Source organism: Lepus europaeus, chromosome 6 (genome assembly GCF_033115175.1).
Source record: "Lepus europaeus isolate LE1 chromosome 6, mLepTim1.pri, whole genome shotgun sequence".
NCBI lineage: Eukaryota > Metazoa > Chordata > Mammalia > Lagomorpha > Leporidae > Lepus > Lepus europaeus.
The window spans coordinates 73,848,242-73,869,182 of NC_084832.1; the positions used below are offsets into that span (position 1 = coordinate 73,848,242).

Consider the following 20,941-nt stretch of genomic DNA (forward strand, 5'->3'; position numbering starts at 1 on the left):
TGTATAATAAAAACGTGCCAATCCCAGCATGTCATCAACCTTTGAGGTCAAAACTGTAACAGTAAATGGTAAATCCACAAATGTCAGAGGCTCCTGTCATTAAAGCCAAGCCCTTAATCTCAGTGAACATGGATGGATGTTGAGACTTTATCCGAATAAAATTAAGAAACAGATATTGTGAGAACTTGTGAGCTAGTTTTCTAAATTACTTCTATAAATGATGTTGCACTCCGTGTAAGATAAATACTTCCCTTAACACTACTTGGAAGATACCAACACTAAATTTTGTGCTTTAACATTAATTTCAAATTGAATTAAAAAACAATAAAAGTAAGCATATTCAAATTTAATTTTGAAATAGGAAAAGTAAGCAAAGTCTTAAAAGAGTATATTTATTGTTTAGGAAGCCTTGAATTTACAGAGCGATTGGAAATCCAATACTTAGAAATGCATTAGAACATAAAAGCAATAACTCCTGGCCCAGTCAGATGTCTCCCTGGGAAGCAGTCTTTGGTTATATGTTCTTTATTAAGAACATTTGTCTTCGTGCCAATCAACACCAACAGTTGATGTTTAAACTCCATGGTAACAGTATTAACTATTAGAAATACCAAGAGTAGCCATAAAAATAATAATTATAATAAATGCCAGCAACTTCAGGAATTTGATTTCTTCATTGTGTCAGGGAAGCAAATTGTAAAAAAAAATTTGTCAGCTACAACTGGAGATTTTTTAAAATTTATGTCACATCAAGCCAGAAATCCCAAGTCTAACTGTCACTCAGACAACATCAAATAACTGCTTGGGATCCTGCAGAGAGCACTTGCTCTCTGATTCCTTCCACCAAGTACTATAAGTACAATTCAGTGGTCTCTTGACTTGGTACTCCTCCAATCTCACAATACTTTGAAACTATTTTAATCTAGATACATTGAATGGAAAGTAACTTTTACAATAACAATATACTTGCAATTGGCTATGTAAATTTAAAAGATTGAAGGAGTCTACTGGTAATAATAACTGACAATTTTTACAAAATTGAATATTTAAATTGTTATTAGTTAATGGGCATTAAGAATGAGTTATTGTGGTGATTTTCAGAAAAATCTCTCCTAATCTACCTTTCAGTAAAAAAAATAGCTCTGAAAAAGCAAGAAGAAACAATGTAAAACAAATGACATAATAAGAAAAAAAAAAGAAACTTCTGGAAATCTCCCTGCTATTGGAAGCCGTAAAAATAGAGGCAGTGTCTTTCACATTTGTCATCACTGTATCTCTTGCAGAGTGTTTGACACATAGTCAGTATGCAATAAATAACTGCTGAATTGCTGAAGGAAAGGAGTGATGAGTATCATACAAAGTATTTCTACTATCATTTTGACATTTTGACACACTCTTACCCTGGTACTTTTATGTCCGCCTGCACATTTTCATTATAGTTCAAAATGAAAAGATGGGCGAACAAAGGATTTTCTCCATTACTTGCACACAGTGTTTTGGAATAACCCTGGGAAAGGTTCAGAAAATTTCTGATTTGATGGCTCTATGCTTGTCATGATATGATCTTAAACTAGTAAATATCTGAATTGAAGTCCAGTTGTTCCAGTTAACAAAAATGCAGGGAATAACACCTAACAAGAATTTTTATTTATGTTGTGGCTTTAATAGAAAACTACAATCACAAAAGATGCACACTATACTTAATAACAGAAATATTATCGGAGTATCCTTTGTTTATATAGTATTGTAGCATTTGCAACATCTCTCCTTGTTATCAGCCCATTTGCTGATCACCACAACACTACAAGAAAGACATAACTAACCCATTAATAAAAATGTTAGCCTCTGAGTCATCTAAAATAAAAAAGACCATTTTAAGCTTTATTTAGATGTGACTTATGTATCCCACAGTTCATCCATTTTAAGTGCAAAATTCAATGGTTTTTAGTAAATTTACAGTCATGGAGCCACCATAATCCAAATTTAAAATATTTATATTGCTCTCAAAAGATCCTTTATGTTCATTTGCAGTTACTCCTTGTTGCCACGTTCAGCTCTCAAAACTGAAAAACAACAAATGATATTTTAGTGTCTCATTATAGGATATACTTAGTATACAAACATTCTTGTCATTACTTATCTGAAACTTAAACTTAATGAGACAGCTTATATTTTATCTGGCCATCTTATCAAAACATAGACCTTAATACTATATTTTACTGTTGATGGATTTACACATCCTTATCCCAATCTCTTTACTAGTAACCAAAAATACACTTTTGTAAAATGGCTGATCAATGATTTATGTTTTTACAAGTGTTTGCTGCGTAAGTCACCATTAAGACAAACAAGGAGTTCTGAGAACAAGAATTTCTAATGAAACAAACTGTCCCATCCTTTTCAGATGAGAGTGCAATTACCAGGGGACTCCAGGCTGGAGGCCAGGCATGGTGCTGCTCTGGGCCCTTGTAAATGTTTCTGATTCTATCTGCTGTGTCCTGAGGCAGTACACGTCCACCTTTGGCACTCCTTGGGCATTTATGCATTTGAGAGTCAGTCTCAGTAAATTGTATATTTACCACATTTAGGGTAGCTGTGATGATCACTAAGTGGAGAATCTGTTCAGTAAGTGTCAAGCCTCAGCGAACCCACAAAGAAGAGAAACCCTCTGCTTCATTCATATCATCATTGTGCTGGAGACCTGAGTTCTCAGCCTGGGATCTGTGAGTAGCCAGAGATCTTTTTTCACATTGCAACATTATGTTGAGGCCAGCGTTGTGTGCAGCAGGTTAAGCCCCTGCCTGTGAAGCTGGCTTCCCATCTCCCACGCATGCTCCTTACAAGGGAGTGGAAGATGGCCCCAGTATCTGGGCTCCTGCCACCAATGTGGGAGACCTGGATGGAATTCCAAGCTCCTGCCTTTGGCTTGGCCCGCTCTTGGCCATTGCAGCCATTTGGGGAATGTATCAGCAGATGGAAGATTCTCTCTCTCTCTTTCTGTCTCTCTCTCTCTCTTCCTTTTAAGTAAATAAAATAAATAATAAAAAGATTTTGGAAGACTAATGTTGGGTGCAGAATATTCTATACAGGAATGTCTTTCAGTCCTAATCATGAGGCTCTTATTTGTTGCCTTTATTGAATAACCCCCATTGACTCATCCAGTCAATCTGTCAATAAATATTTCCTAAGATGCTGACTTGAAGATCTACCCTATGCTAGCTGGCCAGGGGTGGGATGAGGAGGGGACACAAAAGTTCAGTGATCACGTTTGTTTGTTTTGCATTTGTGTTTCCACAGCTCAGTGTCTGATAGGATCAGCACCAAATTCATCCATCAGATAAATGAATGTGTTCAGCAGTAAATAAATAAAAACAGTTATTGTGTTCAATAAACTTATAGCTTGTTTTGACATTTCTCAGAAAAATTTTGACGTTCAACAGAGAAAATCGGCCCACAACAATTTTTTACCTTCCAGCTTTTCCTCTACTATAACCTTTGCTTTCATCTGAATACTGAAACCTTTGGATTTCCCATTTTAGACTCATGGCCTGAAATGAGAAGCTAAAACAATAAATGCCTTGTCCTAGGCCTATAGGTAGAAGATGCTATTTCAGGTTGGAATGCTCAGTGAAGTTTTTCACTGAGGAGAGAAGCATACAATTGGAGAAGATGGAACTACAAATCAGAGCGGGTGCTGCAAACAAAAATACAGAAGCAGAGAGGCTGAAATGAACAAAAATGCCAGTTTGTGCTAACATGAGACAATTACTTATTAAAGTACTTTTAAAAATCGAATGGGTATGTTTGTGTGGTTTATTTGTAAGCTCTCTGTTCCAATGATCTATGAGGTTATTCCTCTGCCAATACCACATTTTCTCGGTGCTGCTACATGAGGAAACATCAACAAGTTCATGGAAAATGGAATTAAAGGATAAGCTTATGTTGGTACAAAAATGCTTTGAAATTCATGCATAGGTTTTTCTAATGTCTATGAACTTTCTGAAGACCTTTTAGATGGCAAATCTTAAAATTAGATGATTCTTCCAAATGGTTCCAATTTTTCAAAATTTTTAAAAATATTTATTTATTTATTTATTTGAAAGGCAGAGTTATAGAGAGGCAGAGGCAGATAGAGAGAGAGATCTTCCATCTGCTGGTTCACTCCCCAAATGGCTGCAAAGGCCAGAACTGGGCCTATTTGAAGCCAGGGGCCAGGAGCTTCATCCAGGTCTTCTACGCCAGAGAAGGGGCACAAGAACTTGGGAACTTGGGCCATCTTCCATTGCTCCCAGGCTATAGCAGAGAGCTTGATTGGAAGAGGAACAGCTGGGCCTGGAACAGGCACCCATATGGGATGCTGGCATTGCAGGCAGTGGCTTTACCCGCTACGCCACAGCACCAGCCCCTCAAAATCGTTTTCTAATCTATTCTAGGTTTAAGTCTCCCCATATATATTTTAGAATAAGTGTGTGTACATTTATAGAAACCTTACTGGATCTTGAATTGCATTAACTCTATAGAACAATTTGGGTCTAAAGTAGCTTCATATGTATGAAATAATTTTATAACACACAGACCTATGGTAAGATTCCCAGTTGACGATACACACTCTCAGTGAGATTGGGGCAGGTTTCTTTATCAAGAAAAGTGGCAATGGCGACAGACCCTTTTTCCAACAGGAGTGACCTGGACATTGATTCATAGGAACTAGAAAAAGAAGAAAACTACTATAATGAGATGCAATGCCACATTTTAGGTAGGGCATCCATGTAACGAGCTTCCTACCACAGCAGGAGGTTGCAGCTGAACTCAAGGCATCATGGTGCACTTAATGGGGGCACTGTCACTCAACCTCAACTCTCGAGACTCTTTCCTAGTTCTCACCAGACTGGGGAGATTGTCTAGAAACAATAGTTCCTCTGTATTCCATGGAAACCTCTTTTAGATCTGTTTATTGGGAAACCAATGCTCTGAGGCTTCAACCCCTAATTTAAAACAATACAAACCTTGGGCAGCAGGAAAACAGTACATTATTAAATTTGCTATTTCAAACTAATGTAAAATACTGAATGCTTAGCTGTATGACAGTCTAATGATCTTGTATTTGTGTTTTGTTATTATTTAATAATTAGCAGGATCATTCAATATTTAGTTAATATCATATGCCTTGTGGACAATAACCTGATGGGAACATAAAATGGTACAGCCAATAGAGGAACAGTATGAAGCATCTTCAAATAGTAAAAAATTATCATTTGGTTCAATAATACCACTTCTCACTATGTATTCAAGGGGATTAAGAGCAGAATCTTGAAGAGATGTTAGCACACCCATGTTCCTTGATCATTATTCACAATTGCTAAGAGATTTTTTTAAATATTTATTTTATTTATTTGAAAGGCAGAGTTACAGAGAGGCAGAGGCAGAGAAGAGAGAGAAGTCTTCCATCTGCTGGTTCACTCCTCAAATGGCTGCAATGGCCAATCCAAAACCACAAGCCAGGAGCTTCCTCTGGGTCTCCTATGCTGATGCAGGGTCCCAAGCACTTGGGCCATCCTCTACTGCTTTCGTAGGCCATAGCAGAGAGCTGGATCAGAAGTGGAACAGCTGGGTCTCCAACCAGCGCTCATATGGGATGCCGACACTGCAGGTGGTGGTTTTACCCACTACGCCACAGCACCAGCGCCTGCTAAGAGAGTGAAGCAGCCCAAATGTCCATAGACAGATTAACAGATAAAGAAAGTGAGGAGTAGACACAGGATGAAATACCATTCAATCTTAAAAAGGATATCCTGTCATATGCTACAAAATATATTAACCTTAAGCACATTATCATAGATGAAACAATCCAGTCTCAAAAAGACAGGGACTGTATCACCCTATTTATATGAGTTAGCTAAAATAATCAACTTTCCCATAGCACACATTACAGATAGAAACAAAAAGGAGAATGATGGTTGCCAGGAGCCAAGGGCAAGGAAAAATGGGGAGGTGATATTAATAGGTACAGAGTTTCAGTTTTACAAAATGAAAAAGTTCTATAGATCTGTTACACAACAAAGTGAATTTAGTCGACCCTACTGAATTACACGTTTCAAAATGATTGAGATGGTGAATTGTTATTTTTTAAACATTTTTCAAAACAGGACAATAGTCCTCATACTTAGACCTAATACTTTCTGAATTATATAAAGAAGATTGTGGATTTAGCATTTAAACTTTGTGATCTCCATATAACATGAGTTTTACTAGAGATTGGACAGAGATTATTTCCAAATTTGCATTGGAGATTGACACTAAATATGCATCACGATGTGCAAAGTCTGAAAGAGAAAGTTATTTAAAATAGATTAAATGATGTGGAATAAAACTTTCAAAAGCTGTAATTGAAAGTGTCAGAAACATTAGCTTTGAAACAAGTAACATTTAATCACACAGATTATACAGAAGCATACATTTCTGCAGGTTGTTTTCTTCAATCAAATTTACATTTTAATCTTCTGAGACCATTTATCACTTTTGGCTGGCTAGTGCCAATGCATCAGAACTTAAAAATTAGGAAAATAACATTTTCTTTAAGCTCAAAGATAATGAAGGATAATTAGAATATTTCAAGACTTCAAGTATCTAAGAGTGGTGAGATTAAATTAAAGGGCATTTTGTCTGTTTATATTTATTTAGTTTCTAGAAGTTTAAAAATCATAATCATCATTTATACCCATAAGATGTAAAGCCTTTTGGTTGGACAGTTATAAAAAACAAGGATATGATGGATCATAAAAGGATACTTTTAAAACTGGGAAATGGGATTAAAAGTTTATTTTAGTGTAAAATTTTTTGAAATCCATGCATATAAAGGATTCATGAAAAAATGTGTATCCAAAACAATCTATGCATAGATTTCAAAATATTTTAAACAAAAATAAAATTACCTTTTAATTCCATTTTCCAAAACCTTTTTCAAGTACCCTTGTACATTTTTGTTGGCACGAGGAATCTAAGAGGATTTGCATATGCATTTTCTTCAAAGCTTGGATTGTGGGACAGGCGGTTGGCACAGCTAAGACACCATTTGAAATGCCTGCATCCTGAATGGGAGTGTCTGGGTTTGAATCCCAGATCCACTTTTTTTTTTCTTTTTTTTTTTTAGATTTTATGTATTTATAGAAAAGGCAGAGTTAAAGAGAGAGGGAGGGAGAGAGCTTCCACTCATTGGTTCACTACCTAAATGGCTACAATGGTCAGGGCTAGTCGGGCAGCAACCAGGAGCCTGGAGCTTCCTCCAGGTTGCCCACACGGGTGCAGGGGCCCAAATACTTGGGCTGTCTTCTACTGCTTTCCCAGGCACATTAACAGGGAGCTGGATCTGAAGCAGAGCAGCCGGAACTCAGACTGGTGCCCATGTGGGATGAATGCTAACATTGCAGGTCCCGGCTTAACCTCCCCTCTACAACTACAATGCTGCCCCAACCCCAGATCCACTTTTGATTCAAGCTTCCTGCTAATGCAAATCCTGGGAGGCACCAGATGATGGCTCAAGTACTTGGGTCCCTGCCACCCATATGGGAGACCTGGATTGAGTTAGTGATTTTTGGCTTCCACCTGATCCAGTCCCAGTTATTATAGGCATTTGGGGAGTGGATGGAAGATCTCTCTCTGTCTCTATCACTCTTTGTTTGCCTTTCAAATAAAGAAAACTATAAATGCATTTTTTAAAAAGAAATTGGGCTGGTAGAGGATACTTATGGGCACTTGGTGGACCTGATAAATTGGGAGGGTTCCAAGGAGAAAGAACCACCACGTAGCTGCAGGCGTTGGCAATTCCCTCAGCTACATGCTAAATCCCAGCTCCTCTTCCCAGTTGTCCAGGGAACTTGTTTTCAAGTTGCTCAGGTTCTGGAACAAAGCTTCATCTTGATTACATCTTCATACTAAATGGCTGCTGTCTGCACAAAGCACAAATACACATGACTGTTGATGTCATGATAGCAAACAGCAGTTTGTTCTGTGTGAGTTTATTTGTATTCTCTTTCATGGTGCAAATATCGTCCAGAAGAGTCATAGAGCAGTGGGGTGAATCTGTATGAATGTGCATCTTTGGCCAGGGATGACTGTGATATAGGTGAAAATATTACAATGACTGAATATTTTACCAAAGACAATTACACAATTTTCCTGGAAATGATTTTAGATTTCTGAGTTAAAGCACAGAATTTCTGACATAAATTGCTACCATTATTAATTGGTGGATGAGAAAGCAACCCCTCAGGAACATCTAATTAGACAACTATGGCTACAAATTACTAGTCATGAAGCATTGTGCTACCACCAAGTGGCCCAAACATGAAGGGAATCTCCCCGTCCTCAACTTGGAGAGATGTATACCTAAGGACTCCGATAAAAAGCAGTGTGAGTATTCAGAAAAAGAATAACTTATTTGCTGTTAGAATTTTTTTCACATAAAGTCCCCATTTTGTTCTCTTTTGTTTGCTAGTGAGAATCTACTCATATTACCGTGAGCCCCTCTTATCCAAGCGCTCCAATAGATGCCTGAAATTTCACATAGTAAGTACCATGCTATTTTTTCCTACACTTGCATGCCTATGATAAAGTTTAATTTATTAATTAGGCACAGAAACAAATCAATAACAATAACTGATAATAAAATAGAACAATTATATTATACTGCAATGAATGTCATGTGAATGTGGTCTCTTAAAATCTTGCTAAGTTTTCCTTTATGAGTCATGGACCATCTCTGCAGTTTGAGGTGCAATAGCAAAACTGTATGAATTCTTTTCCCTTTTTCAAAATTTCATAAACATTTTCTCTTACCATAGAACACAGCAACTGTAGCATAGGACTTTTTCCTTTCCTTATTAAGTTGATAACTTTCTCCTTTTTACTTCAAGAATGACTTCTTCTTTTTTTTTTTTTTTTTTTTTGAAAGGCAGAGTAGATAGTGAGAGAGAGAGACAGAGAGAAAGGTCTTCCTTTTTGCTGTTGGTTCACCCTCCAATGGCCACTGCGGCAGGTGCATCGCACTGATCCGAAGCCAGGAGCCAGGTGCTTCTCCTGGTCTCCCATGCAGGTGCAGGGCCCAAGGACTTGGGCCATCCTCCACTGCCTTCCCGGGCCATAGCAGAGAGCTGGCCTGGAAGAGGGGCAACCGGGATAGAATCCGGTGCCTCAACCGGGACTAGAACCCGGTGTGCCGGCGCCACAAGGCGGAGGATTAGCCTGTTAAGCCACGGCGCTGGCCAAGAATAACTTCTTTTAAGCATGATTTTAAGCTGATTTGCCAGCATCACTACTCTTGCACCTTGGGGATTAAGCAAAACAGAGGTCACTTGAACACAAGTGCAACAAATCAACATTCTGTTCAACAACAGATAGCTACGAAACAACTGACGAGCAGATAGCCTCTGTAGCATGGATATGTCACACAAAGGCATTGTTCATGCCTGGGATAGGACAGAGCAAGACGATTAGCACAAGATTTCATCACTCTACTGTATGCAATTTAGCACATATGAGCTATTTTTTTAAAGATCTTATTTATTTATTTGAGAGGTAGAGTTACAGAGAGAGGGAGAGAGAGACAGAGAGAAAGATTTTCCATCTGCTGGTTCACTCCCCAGATGGCAGCAATGGCTGGAGCTGAGCCGATCTGAAGCCAGGAGCTAGGAGCCTCCTTTGGGTCACCCACGTGGGTGCAGAGGCCCAAGCACTTGGGGATCTTTCCCTGCTTTCCTGGGCCACAGCAGAGAGCTGGATTGGAAGAGGAGCAGCCAGGACTTGAACCAGCGCCCATACGGGATTCTGGCACCTCAGGCAGAAGTTAGCCCACCTCGCCACAGTGCTAGCCTCCATATGAGCTATGTATTCCCGGAATTTTCCATTTAATATTTTTTGACCACAGTTGACTATGGTTAACTAAAACTGCAGAAAACAAAACTGGGGGTGGGGGGCACTGTGTGTCCGCAGGTTAAGCCAAGGCCTGCAGCACCAGCATCTCATATGGGGGCCTGTTCAGGTTCCACTGCTCCACTTCCAAGCTAGCTCCCTGCTAGTACACCTGGGAAGGCAACAGAGCATGGTCCAAGTCCTCGAGTCCCTGCACCCATGTGGGAGACCTGGAGGAGGGTCCTGGCTCCTGGTTTCAGCCTGGCCCAGCCCTGGTCATTGCAGCCATTTGGGGAGCGAGCCAGCAGATGGAGGGATCTCTTGCTGTCTCTCCTTCTCTCTCTGTAACTCTACCTTTCAGGTAAAGAAATAAATCTTTAAAAAAAAAAAAAAAAAGAAAAGAAAAGATATTTAGTTTAAAAATTACCATACTTAATATTTTATGTTTCGTTAATATAATGATAATTTGTAGTTCCCTATTCCATATGAATTAGTAAACTTTAAAAACCAAATTATTTTAGCAAAGGGGCAGCTTAAATATTACTAACAAGTCAAGTACTGTGTGTTGATTGTAAGGATTGTAAGGGAGAGCAGGCAAACAAAATTAGAAAGCAGAATTCCTTCATATTAAACATTGCTCCCCAGTTTCCTGTAGCTCCAATAATTTCCTACAATTCCAATGATAATGAGTTTACCAGGTAGCTCTGGGCGTCAAGGATGTTTAAAACGAGTCCAGTCCCGGTTGAGTCTGCGATGTTAATGGGCCATCAAAATGGACTAATAGAGGTAGAACTTGAATTTGACCATCCAGACCACACAAGGGATATCAGGATGAGAAATACAAGCTTTGGTGTACTGAAGGTAACTGATGTTGCCACAGTAGAGCATGTAGGCAGATGTTTGGAGTTTACAACTAGTGAAAGAGGTACGGATTTCAAGGAGCTGTAATTTTTAGGTGACAAGCATTTCAAAAGTGGCAGGCAGGATAAAACGTTTGCTGGTTTGAATGCTCAGTTTGAAGTCATGTGGGCTGGGAAGAATAGGGCCAGGCCATTGAAAAGGGTCAAGTAAGATCCAGCAGCTCAAGGGGCTGTCGGCTTTCAGTTTAGGCAAGAGGTGCCAGGTTCCAGTAAAGAAGCTAAAGATGTAAAAATGTGGTTTAACACATTAAATGCACAACAGGAAGGTGTCAAGGGGGAAAGAGGGTGGGGAACAGAGAGAAAGGACAATCTGCAGTATAGTTTTGGGTTAGGTGAAAGTATTCACGGGGCCAGCGCTGTGACATAGTAGGCTAAGCCTCCGCCTGCAGTGCTGGCATCCCATATGGGTGCTGGTTCTAGTCCTGGCTGCTCCTCTTCTGATCCAGCTCTCTGCTATGGCCTGGGAAAGCTGCAGAAGATAGCCCAAATGCTTGGGCCCCTATACCCATGTGGGAGTCCAGGAAGAAGCTCCTGGCTCCTTGGTTTTGCATCAGCCTAGCTCTGGCTGTTGCAGACATTTGAGGAATGAATCATTGAGTAGAAGACCTCTCTCTCTGTCTGTAACTCTACCTCTCACATAAATAAATCTTTAAAAAAAAATAGGAAGAAATAAAAAGTACTCACATAAAAGCATGTAGGGTGAGATTAAGAGTAAGGAAAGATACCCAAAGTGGCTTCTGCTGCTTTGGACTGGAATGGGAAATGCAGTGGGATTTCCTAATGTCACAATTGCCACAAGAATTTGTCCCAGCAAACTCAGTCTAAGAAAGACACAGGCTCCTCTGGAATGAGTTAATCATTTTGCTGATTGCAGGTGTTCCAAAGGATTAGTATCTCATGTGAACAGTAACAGAATTAAATTGTTCTCAGCTCCCACAAACGTCACCACAGCTGCAGCCCTCCGCAGATGGGAGCATCTAAAGAAGACACCACCAGTTGGTATTTTCTGAGGGCCGTCCCCAGGTTCACCTTACCTCCTCTTCTACTTTGTTATCCATTAATAAATAATAATTATTTATTGGGAGTTTATAGTTCTAGGTAGTTGTCTTAGGACTTGATGATACCAAGATACAGTGCATGTCCTGCCTGTAGATGCTCAGAAATGAGTAATTAGAGTATAATTACTCAGCCTAGAAAAAGGCTATGAGACAGGCATGCAAAGGAGCGCCCACAACCTGAAATAAATCAGAGCTGTTCAAATATCAGCTGTTGATAAGTAAAGATTTTAATGCAAGTTGAGACACAAACCCTTGTGTATTACACACAAACCCACTGTTCTCCACACATTTTCTGTGACAGCTGCTCACTGCTGACAGGTGCAACCATGTTAAGCTATCAAGTGAGAAAGCAACAGCAACAATGGAGTTGGTGATAGACTTCAGAAAAAAATACCCACGTGATTATTATCCCGGTCACTGAAGCATCCGTGTGGAAGAGCGGAACCTGCCAACTCTTTCTCACCTACTTTCTGCTCAGACTCCACACATTTGGTAAGGAGGGATTGCTTGTCCTCCTTGGAGACCAGGCCCTTCTCTGCCCTGCTAGGCTATGCCCTCTCCCTTCTTTTGATCCATCCTCCACCTGCTGTCTCATCAGCTAACAAGTGTGGAACCTCCCAGTGTAAGGGCTGGTTTGGGGACTCAGCACAATAATATATAATAATTTAAATATATTAAAATATATTAAAAATATATATTTATATATTATATGTATTATATATTACATATAAGTGGGCATTATATTTTATATGTGTATATATATGTATATATATATATATATATATATATATAAAGATTGGTATTGACATTCTCTGCAGAGAACCCAGAAACTCTGTGAAGTAAGTGCAGAAGAGTGTGGAGATCATTTGTGAATTTCTGCAATGGAACCTGCGGCAAAGCAGCTACAGGGCAATGGAGGAAGGTTTGCTGTGTGTCTGTCAACACAAGGGATGGGTGTGAAAGGACTTATCAGACATAGGCCCTTGACCTTGATTTTCTACAACCAGTGGGCAGCCACTGAAGGTTGATGAATGAAGAAAGGACTCTCAGAACAAATCAGCTGAGTCCTGAGTCCATAGCTTGGCAGTGAAACGATGGAGTAAGAGAGAGAATGTGGGGGCAGGGGTGTGTGTGAGAGTATACAAACTTGCATGCAGGTACGCACTCTTGCATAAACAGCTCAATGGTGCAGAAGAAGAAACCCACACAAATAAAGTAGTTGAGTGATCTTTGAATGTATACGTGTGGGAGGAGGGGTCTGTGATTATTGACCTACCCAGCTTTATGTTGACTGTAACAAGCCCAGATATCTAACTTCAACAAAAGATGGAGAGGTTCATTCTTCATGCCTGGCCATGTGCCTTTGGGAGGTTATTCACAAGTGTGGCATGTATAACGTAGGTTTTATACTGCCCTTTCTGGAGGCCATTGGGATACAGGCTAACTATCTGTTAAGTGCTTTGTCTATAACACATGTGTGGTAGGTGCTCAGGAACGGCAGCTTCTTTCACTATTGTTTCTATCGTTAATGTCCTAGTGAACCATTTTCACTATCTTTGAGGTATTCTCACAGATCCTAATGTCCTTCAAGTACTGTCTTGTCCTAGTCTAAAATTATCATTATTCCCAAAGATCTGAATTAAAATTTAGAAGCCAAACTGGACACAAAATTCTCTAAAAGCAGAATATAATAAGTGATTGCTTCTATCCATGGCAGATAGTAAATATACAACCTATTGCACAAGTTCAGGGTCCAAAAGATGTAATCATTTATTTGCTAAAATCTACCTTAAGCCCTACCCTCCATCCATCAGTCCGCAGAGTGTGGTACTCAATAACAATTTGTCAAGTAAGCATATGAATGAACGAACAAATGAATTTGTTAGGAAAAACTAGGGGTCAGAATCTCCAGCTCTATCTATTGCATTAATTTTCTCCAACAACGAGGTATCCAACTGTTTTTTAAAGCATCCTAGCTTTTTGTTACCTCTAAAATTACATGGTCATCTAATTTTTTTGAAGATTTATTTATTTGAAAGTCAGAGTTACACACAGAGAGAAGCAGAGGCAGAGAGAGAGGTCTTCCATCCACTGGTTCACTCCCCAATTGGCTGCAATAGCCAGAGCTGTGCTGATCTGAAGCCAGGAGCCAGGACTTGGGCTATCTTCTACTACTTTCCCAGGCATAGCAGATTGTTGGATGAGAAGTGGAACAGCCAGGACTTGAACAGTGTCCAAATGGGTTGCCAGCAAAGCAGGCGGCAGCTTCACCTGCTACGCCACAGCATCGGCCCTTTGTCATCTAATTGTAATTGTGGTTAATAAGAGATCCATATGTCTGGTCTCCAGGTTAGTTTTGACAAATATTCTAATCCTATTGCCAGATCACAAATTGTATTTATTGTTTCAGAAAGTAGAATTACTGTGCTGGATATGATTTCTTTTTAAAAAAATTTTTTAAAGACATTTTTTTATTTGGAAGGCAGGGTTACAGAGGGTCAGAGAGAGAGAGAGAGAGAGAGAGGTCTTCCATCTGCTGGTTCACTCTCCAAATGGCTGCAACAGCCAGAACTGAGCCTATCTGAAGCCAGGAGCCAGGAGCTTCTTCTGGGTCTCTCATGTGGGTGCAGGGGCCCAAGGACTTGGGCCATCTTCTACTGCTTTCCCAGGCCACAGCAGAGAGCTGGACTGGAAGAGGAGCAGCCAGGACTCGAACCAGCACCCATAGGGGATTCCAGCACTGCAGGCGGAAACAGCCCACTACGCCCCAGCACCGGCCCCACTGGCTATAATTTCTACTGCTGCTTTCTTATCTTGTCCTTCCTCTTAGCTTTTGCTTTTCTTCCTTTCTTTATCACCTGTCAAAGCTTTGGAGGAGAGTCAGAAGAGAAGTTCTCTCTGAGTGATGGAGCAGAGATCAAGACCAACAGGTATCTCAAAGCTGTACTGAAAGAGCTTTTATAATAATCCTCTATGATACCATGGTGAGACCTGGCCCAGGTACCTGTATTTGTACTGGGTGCTCTTTTGGAAGGGGGATGAGCCCCAACTGTGCTGTTACTTTTTCAGAGCATTGTATTGCATTTTCAGAGCAATGAAAATTACTCCCCCAGTCATAGTCCTTACTGAGAAAATCTAAATTGATAAGTGCATACTACAACATCACATGGATTAGTCTGTGGCCTTTGGCAATCTTTGATTTAGCAATATCAAATACTAAGGTAATCAAGACCTTGCTAACCTGAAAATACTAAACAGCAACAAAAATCAACTTGACCATAAGTTTTTTTTTTTCTAAAATCACTCTGCCATGTGGTTCCATTCCATGCTTCTGAAATATGTGTGAATTGGGGGGCAAGCAACATGGTGCAGCAGGTTCAGCCACCGCTTGTAATACTAACACCCCATATCAGGGTGTCAACTTGAGTCCCAGCTACTCCATTTCTGATCCAGCTTCCCACTAATGCACCCTGAGAAGCAAGATGATGACCTAAGTGCTTGGGCTCCTGTCATCTGTGTGGGAGAAAAAGATGGAGTTCTGGTTCCTGGCCTGTCCCAGCCCTGATTATTGCTGGCTGTTGGGAAATAAATCTGCAGATGGAAGATTCTCTCTCTCTCTCTTTCTCTCTCTCTCTCTCTCTCTTTCTCTCTCTCTCTCTTTCTTCTCACACTGTCACTTTGCTTTTCAATTAGATGAAAATAAATAAATAAAAATTGTAAATAAATTTTCAAAATATATGTGAATTGCAAATAGTTTTCCATGCATAGCTGGGTTTTTCTAGTTCATTCCACTCATGCTGAGAATAAAAAAAAAATTGAAATTTAAAGTGTTGAAAACTACATTTGCAACCTATCTAGGACCTCAAGGTCACACTCTTGGAAAACTCACTTTTCCTTGAGATATAATTGGGACTCACATTATCCCCACATGATAATAGCAGACACAGATTCCAGAGGTGACAGTTCTCACCGAGTTGTCACCAAGGAAGGTAAAGTGTCCAAATTATATTTGAACTTGCTGGTATAGAATATTCTCTCTACATTTCTGAACTTAAGCATAGTTTCTGTGGCTTCTCTCATCTCTTCCAGGAAAAGAGGGTGTAAATAGAGAAATACTATAAGTGAGAATCCTCACAAGTTTAGAAAAGTCTAGCCCTTGTCTTGAATAATAATCTAATTCTGAAATTTCAAATTCTATGAACTTTCCCTTTAAGACAGTCTGCAAAGTAGGTAGTTGAAGTTTTATAAACATCAGAGGGTTCTGAGTAGATCCTGCCAAGGTATTATTCTTTTTAAACCACCTATTTCCTGGTTTGTAGCACCATGTTAAAATGATTGATTGAACAAATAAGTTTATAGTGGTTGAGGAAAACAACATTTACCCAGCTCAACCAACTACAAATCATACATCATTTTGCAACATTAAATCTTTTGCCCATTGCAAAATAAATAAAATAAATAAAAAATAAAAGCCACATGGCCACAATTCTTAATGACAACACAGAGGGAAACTGGTGATTTTTGCATCAATCAAACACTGCTGTTTCTCTTAGAAACAATTCCCAAGCTGTGGGCCTCTGTAGCGGTGAGCTGTGGGCAGATATCTCACTTCTCCTTCCTGGTGACTTGCAGCACATTTGCAGTAGTACAAACACATCTTTCATCCTTAATACACTTACAGCTGAAGATGAAAAAAGCACAATGCACTGCTATCAAGCTCCGCACATCATTCGTCTTGAAATGCTGCGGAAGTAGCTCGTGGCTTTAGCCACCTCCTACAGAAGCCATCTCAAGTCAGTTCTATACACATTCATTAAGCACCTGTATTTGCAGGTTGTGTAGCAGAGATATGGAAATAAATAAAACTTGACAAAGCCCCGTGCATTTTGCTTTATCACTGGGGTCACAGAAGCATAGACAAGGAAGAAATGACAGCACAGTTTGATCAATGCAACAACTGGCATGCAAACAGGAGACAGAAAGGAGATCTTGGGAGGTGGGTGTTGGGGGGTTTATCACCCACTGTCAGAGGATGCAGTCCAGAGGCAGTGATGATCAATTTGTACTGAAAGATCAGTAACTCATGGTGAACAGGGTTGGTGAGGGGTACTCAGCAGAGGGAATAACACCCACATGTGCAGAGCCTAGAACGGGGTGGCTGCAGGGTCCTAAAACCCTTCAAGAAAGAGGGAATGAAATCATGGTGAAGTGAGAAGTGAGATAGGAGGGGGCATTTTAAACACGACATTAGGTGCCTAGATCTTTGTTTACCCAGGCTTTCAAAAGAGGGCCAGAATATCCCCCTCTCCATTTTGAAAATTACCTGGCTTTATCCATTTGGATTCTACTGACTAGCTGGAAAATCTACCAAATGGTAAAGACAAAGGACTTATTCTTACTTTCCTTCAAAGAAGGTTGTCTACCAAACTCAAAGTCAGGGTAGTCTGCGGGAGCATTGACTCTGGAGTCAGGTGGGTCCAAGTGCAATGTCTGAGACTGCCTTGAGCATCCTGGTGAGTTCCTTTGACCTCTGATTTCCATTTCCCTACCTGTATTGTGGCTGCTGCAGGAATTAAATAGCATGGATTTACCACAGCATCTGGAGTGCAGTGTCAGGCCACAAAAACTGCTGCTATGATTGCCATTCTCATTGTAGTCTCTTAGCATAATGTTGCTTTATTGTCAATTGGATAAATGAACCATCTCGTTATAAATCCCTACAACTATACCCCGTGGCAAGTAGATTGTGTATTGGGAAGTAAACACTCACTCTTGGGATCTGGGAGATGCAGCAGGGAGAGAAGCAACAAACCCCTGAAGACAGAAAAGGCCCTACTCCAAACTTATCATGGTCTGCTTCCAGTGAGCTTCTGCAGGCCCCTAATCGCTTGGGCACAACAGCCCAGAACGTCAGACAAGCGCTCTCATAAAATCCCGACCGGGGTATGGCAATGGTCTGCTCCCAAAGCCCAGCCGAGCACTTGTGTTGGGAGTTGGGAGCCTGCGTTTTCAGTTCTCTTTCATATTACTTTCTGTTGTTGCATTTGGTAAAGTCTTGAGCCTGAAATCCACAGAGTCTGATGAAAATCGCTTTATTGGCAAGATCTAAGACTATGTATTCCCTCCAGAAATATTTTCTTAAACAACCTGAGCTTTTTATTCATTATTGCATCCTAGAAGAAAATTAGAAGTTGAGGTGAAAGGACTCTAATGGGAATAGCAGAGCTGATTTCCCAAGAATGAAGGATGTCTTCAGAGCAGAGACCGGAAATGCCCCAGGCTACTGTTCCAATATGAGAACTGTGTGTTTGTGGATACATATCTGTTCTGTGAAATTGCACCGGATGCTTATAATGCTAGCTTTCATAGCTTCTATTTTCAAAAGCATGGCAATCTTATGAACCAAAGAATACCTGGACATCTGTCAAAGATGAAAATGCCTTTATCATTTCTTAAGTGGATTATGCAGGGCCAAAATGAATGTCTCATGCCATGCCAGCCAGCCCTTGCTCAATGCACACTGTCCTCACAGATACAGGCTGGAAACATGAGGTCCCTGGGGAAAGCTCCAGTAGCAAATTTCATTAAAAGTAATTTATAAGTAACACTTCATGGCTTGCCCAGCAGGTGTCTAATTCTCTAGTCATAACCAATCAACTTGTATTTGATGTGTGTCTAGTTTTAGCACAGAAGTGTGCTAAGCACCACATAAGATACCAAAGAGTAAACAATACTCTTTGAGATTTAGAATTTTGTAATGATCCTATGAAAGAGAAGGTCACAGAAATTAGCACACCAATCCAAGTGATATCGGAAATGACCCCTAAAATTTATACAAAAATGTGGCCTCTTAAAACTCCCCAGAAGTAACATCTGGGGTGCCACATATGCTATCAGGATTTGGGTTGCCATACGATATTGCGGCGAGCCTTGACCAGCAAGGCACAGAATTAACGGCACGAAGATCCTTCTTCGATCACGGTTTATTGAGACGCCACTCGGTTGTCAATACAGATGTAGGCGGAGAGGCGCTAAACACATTTCTTCCACTGCTTATGTACCCATCCCCTGTCCCAGTACATAGTCAAACATTATCTTAAGTCTAAACATGGCGAAAGAGCAGCACAATACAGACCCACAAAAACAGGAAACTTTAGAGTAAACATGTCTTACCAGGGGAGCAGGAACTGGCCCTGTTAAACATTAGTGCCTTCACATAGACACTTATCTAAAGCTGTTTGGGAGAGTACACAAGCAACTTTTACTCCAGCACGTAGGCATGCAAGCAACTTTTACTCTAGCACGTAGGCATGCAAGCAACCTTTACTCTAGCACGTAGGCATGCTGCCACAGTTCCCCCTTTTTTGTTTTTTACAGCAAATGAGGTCTTATCCCCGATCAGGCCTTCACCTCATGATGTGCTGGCCGATCAAGGGGCGCCTGTGCTCAGGGATACTCCCATTCCGGTGCAATGAGCAAAAGCTCTCGGAGTGCTAAGGCAATATCCCAGATGAAAGAATTCCTTATCAGGTGCAATGGCACTATGGCCCCTGAGTGCAAGGACATTCTTTAAGCTTCTTTAAACATGCTGAGCCAAACCGCGGGGGAACTGCCTGCCTCAATTGCGGCCATTGCTTGCAGGAGAGCAATTTTTTCGCGCTTGCGGCTCCGTACTAATCGGAAAAGAACAAAAAGAGTACACAATAGCCCTGATAGTAATACAGCTCCGAACAATCCAACCCCCACCCATTCTTTGAACCATTGTAACCCCTGTAATATATAATCAGAAAACCCTTTCAGAGTGACAACAGATGCTCTAGTTTCATTCAGCTGCAAAATCATGATAGTAAGATTTTGCTGAAGTTCCCCAAATTCCATAGACCAGTTCCCTGATAGATAAGACCCAAGTTTTCTTGACTCATTTAGAGAGGCTGGATATGGCGTAACACACATATGGTGCAGTCTCTGAACGCAACCTAGGCTGGTGACTTCAAAAAGATCTTCCATAGCTGCTTGCAGCAAGTCCATGCGTTTATTTAATAGTAGCACCCCTGAAGCCAGATGATCATTTATGCGTTCCTGGACAAATAGAGCGTCTGATGATCTTTTTACGACGTCATTAATAGTCTGCACAGTTTGAACAGTGGAAGCCATGGCCACTCCCGCCGTAACAGCCGCTGCGGCAGAGGCGACAATTGCCGTTACAATGGCTATAACCCCAAAGTCCCGTGGCTGTCGAAACAAAACTGCCAGAGGAAATTCCTCTGGGTCAGCCACTACTGGTATAGGAACATAGGTAGGTACACGCATTACTACCATAGTTTTCTGAGTTCCATTCCAACACTGGGTTAAATAGCATGTATCATTTCCTGCACATTCTATTATCGTCCCATTATCTTGTTTATCTGTCAAAAGAAAAATAAAGGGAGGATCGACACAAACATGACTAGACAGGAGGCTCATATTATGCAAAGAATGCGATGTAAAGTTACTGAGTACGTGACTAGTTATGTTATAACTGCCACTAGCATTATAGAGGCTTATATTAATAGAATCAAGCCTTGCCAAAGGGGACAAATCCATACTAGCTCCACGTCTATTCCACAATACCCAGGAGGCTAAAGGATTGCCCGCTCTGGGTTTCTGATATAATTTGAATTTAGGAGAAAATTTATACGGTTCTTGGGTTTCTACATTTTCTGTGCAATCACCAAATCGCGGGGGATAACTGAATTCCCGAGTGATGCACTTTGGTACAGGTCTAGATATGTTCCATGAAGCACTGGAATTGGTTCCTGTCTGTATTAAAAAAGGAACTGTTATGTTGGCTGTGATCAGGAGTGTAGTGACATTAGCCACGGTGCTATTACCTCCTCCTCCTGTTCCATTTGTGCTCCCTAGAGCAATCTTTGTAAGGGCCTCGAGCACCATTGGGATCGAGAGGTCAGGATTTAGATATTTAAAGGGATCATATATCCAACTAAGGTTATATGAAAGAATCTGTATACAGGGACTCTGCGAGTTCATAGAAAAACACAAGCTATTATAGAGGGTAAC

At 40.6% G+C, this 20,941-nt stretch overlaps 1 long non-coding RNA gene across 1 annotated transcript in view; it reads right to left on the reverse strand.

Moving 5' to 3' along the window:
* Positions 1-1,626: 1,626 nt before the first annotated feature.
* LOC133762368 (uncharacterized) overlaps positions 1,627-20,941 on the reverse strand; it is a 68,172-nt gene continuing 48,857 nt past the window's right edge. The window contains exon 3 of the long non-coding RNA XR_009866270.1: positions 1,627-2,063. This is a non-coding gene — a long non-coding RNA (uncharacterized LOC133762368). The remainder of the gene's footprint in view (positions 2,064-20,941) is intronic.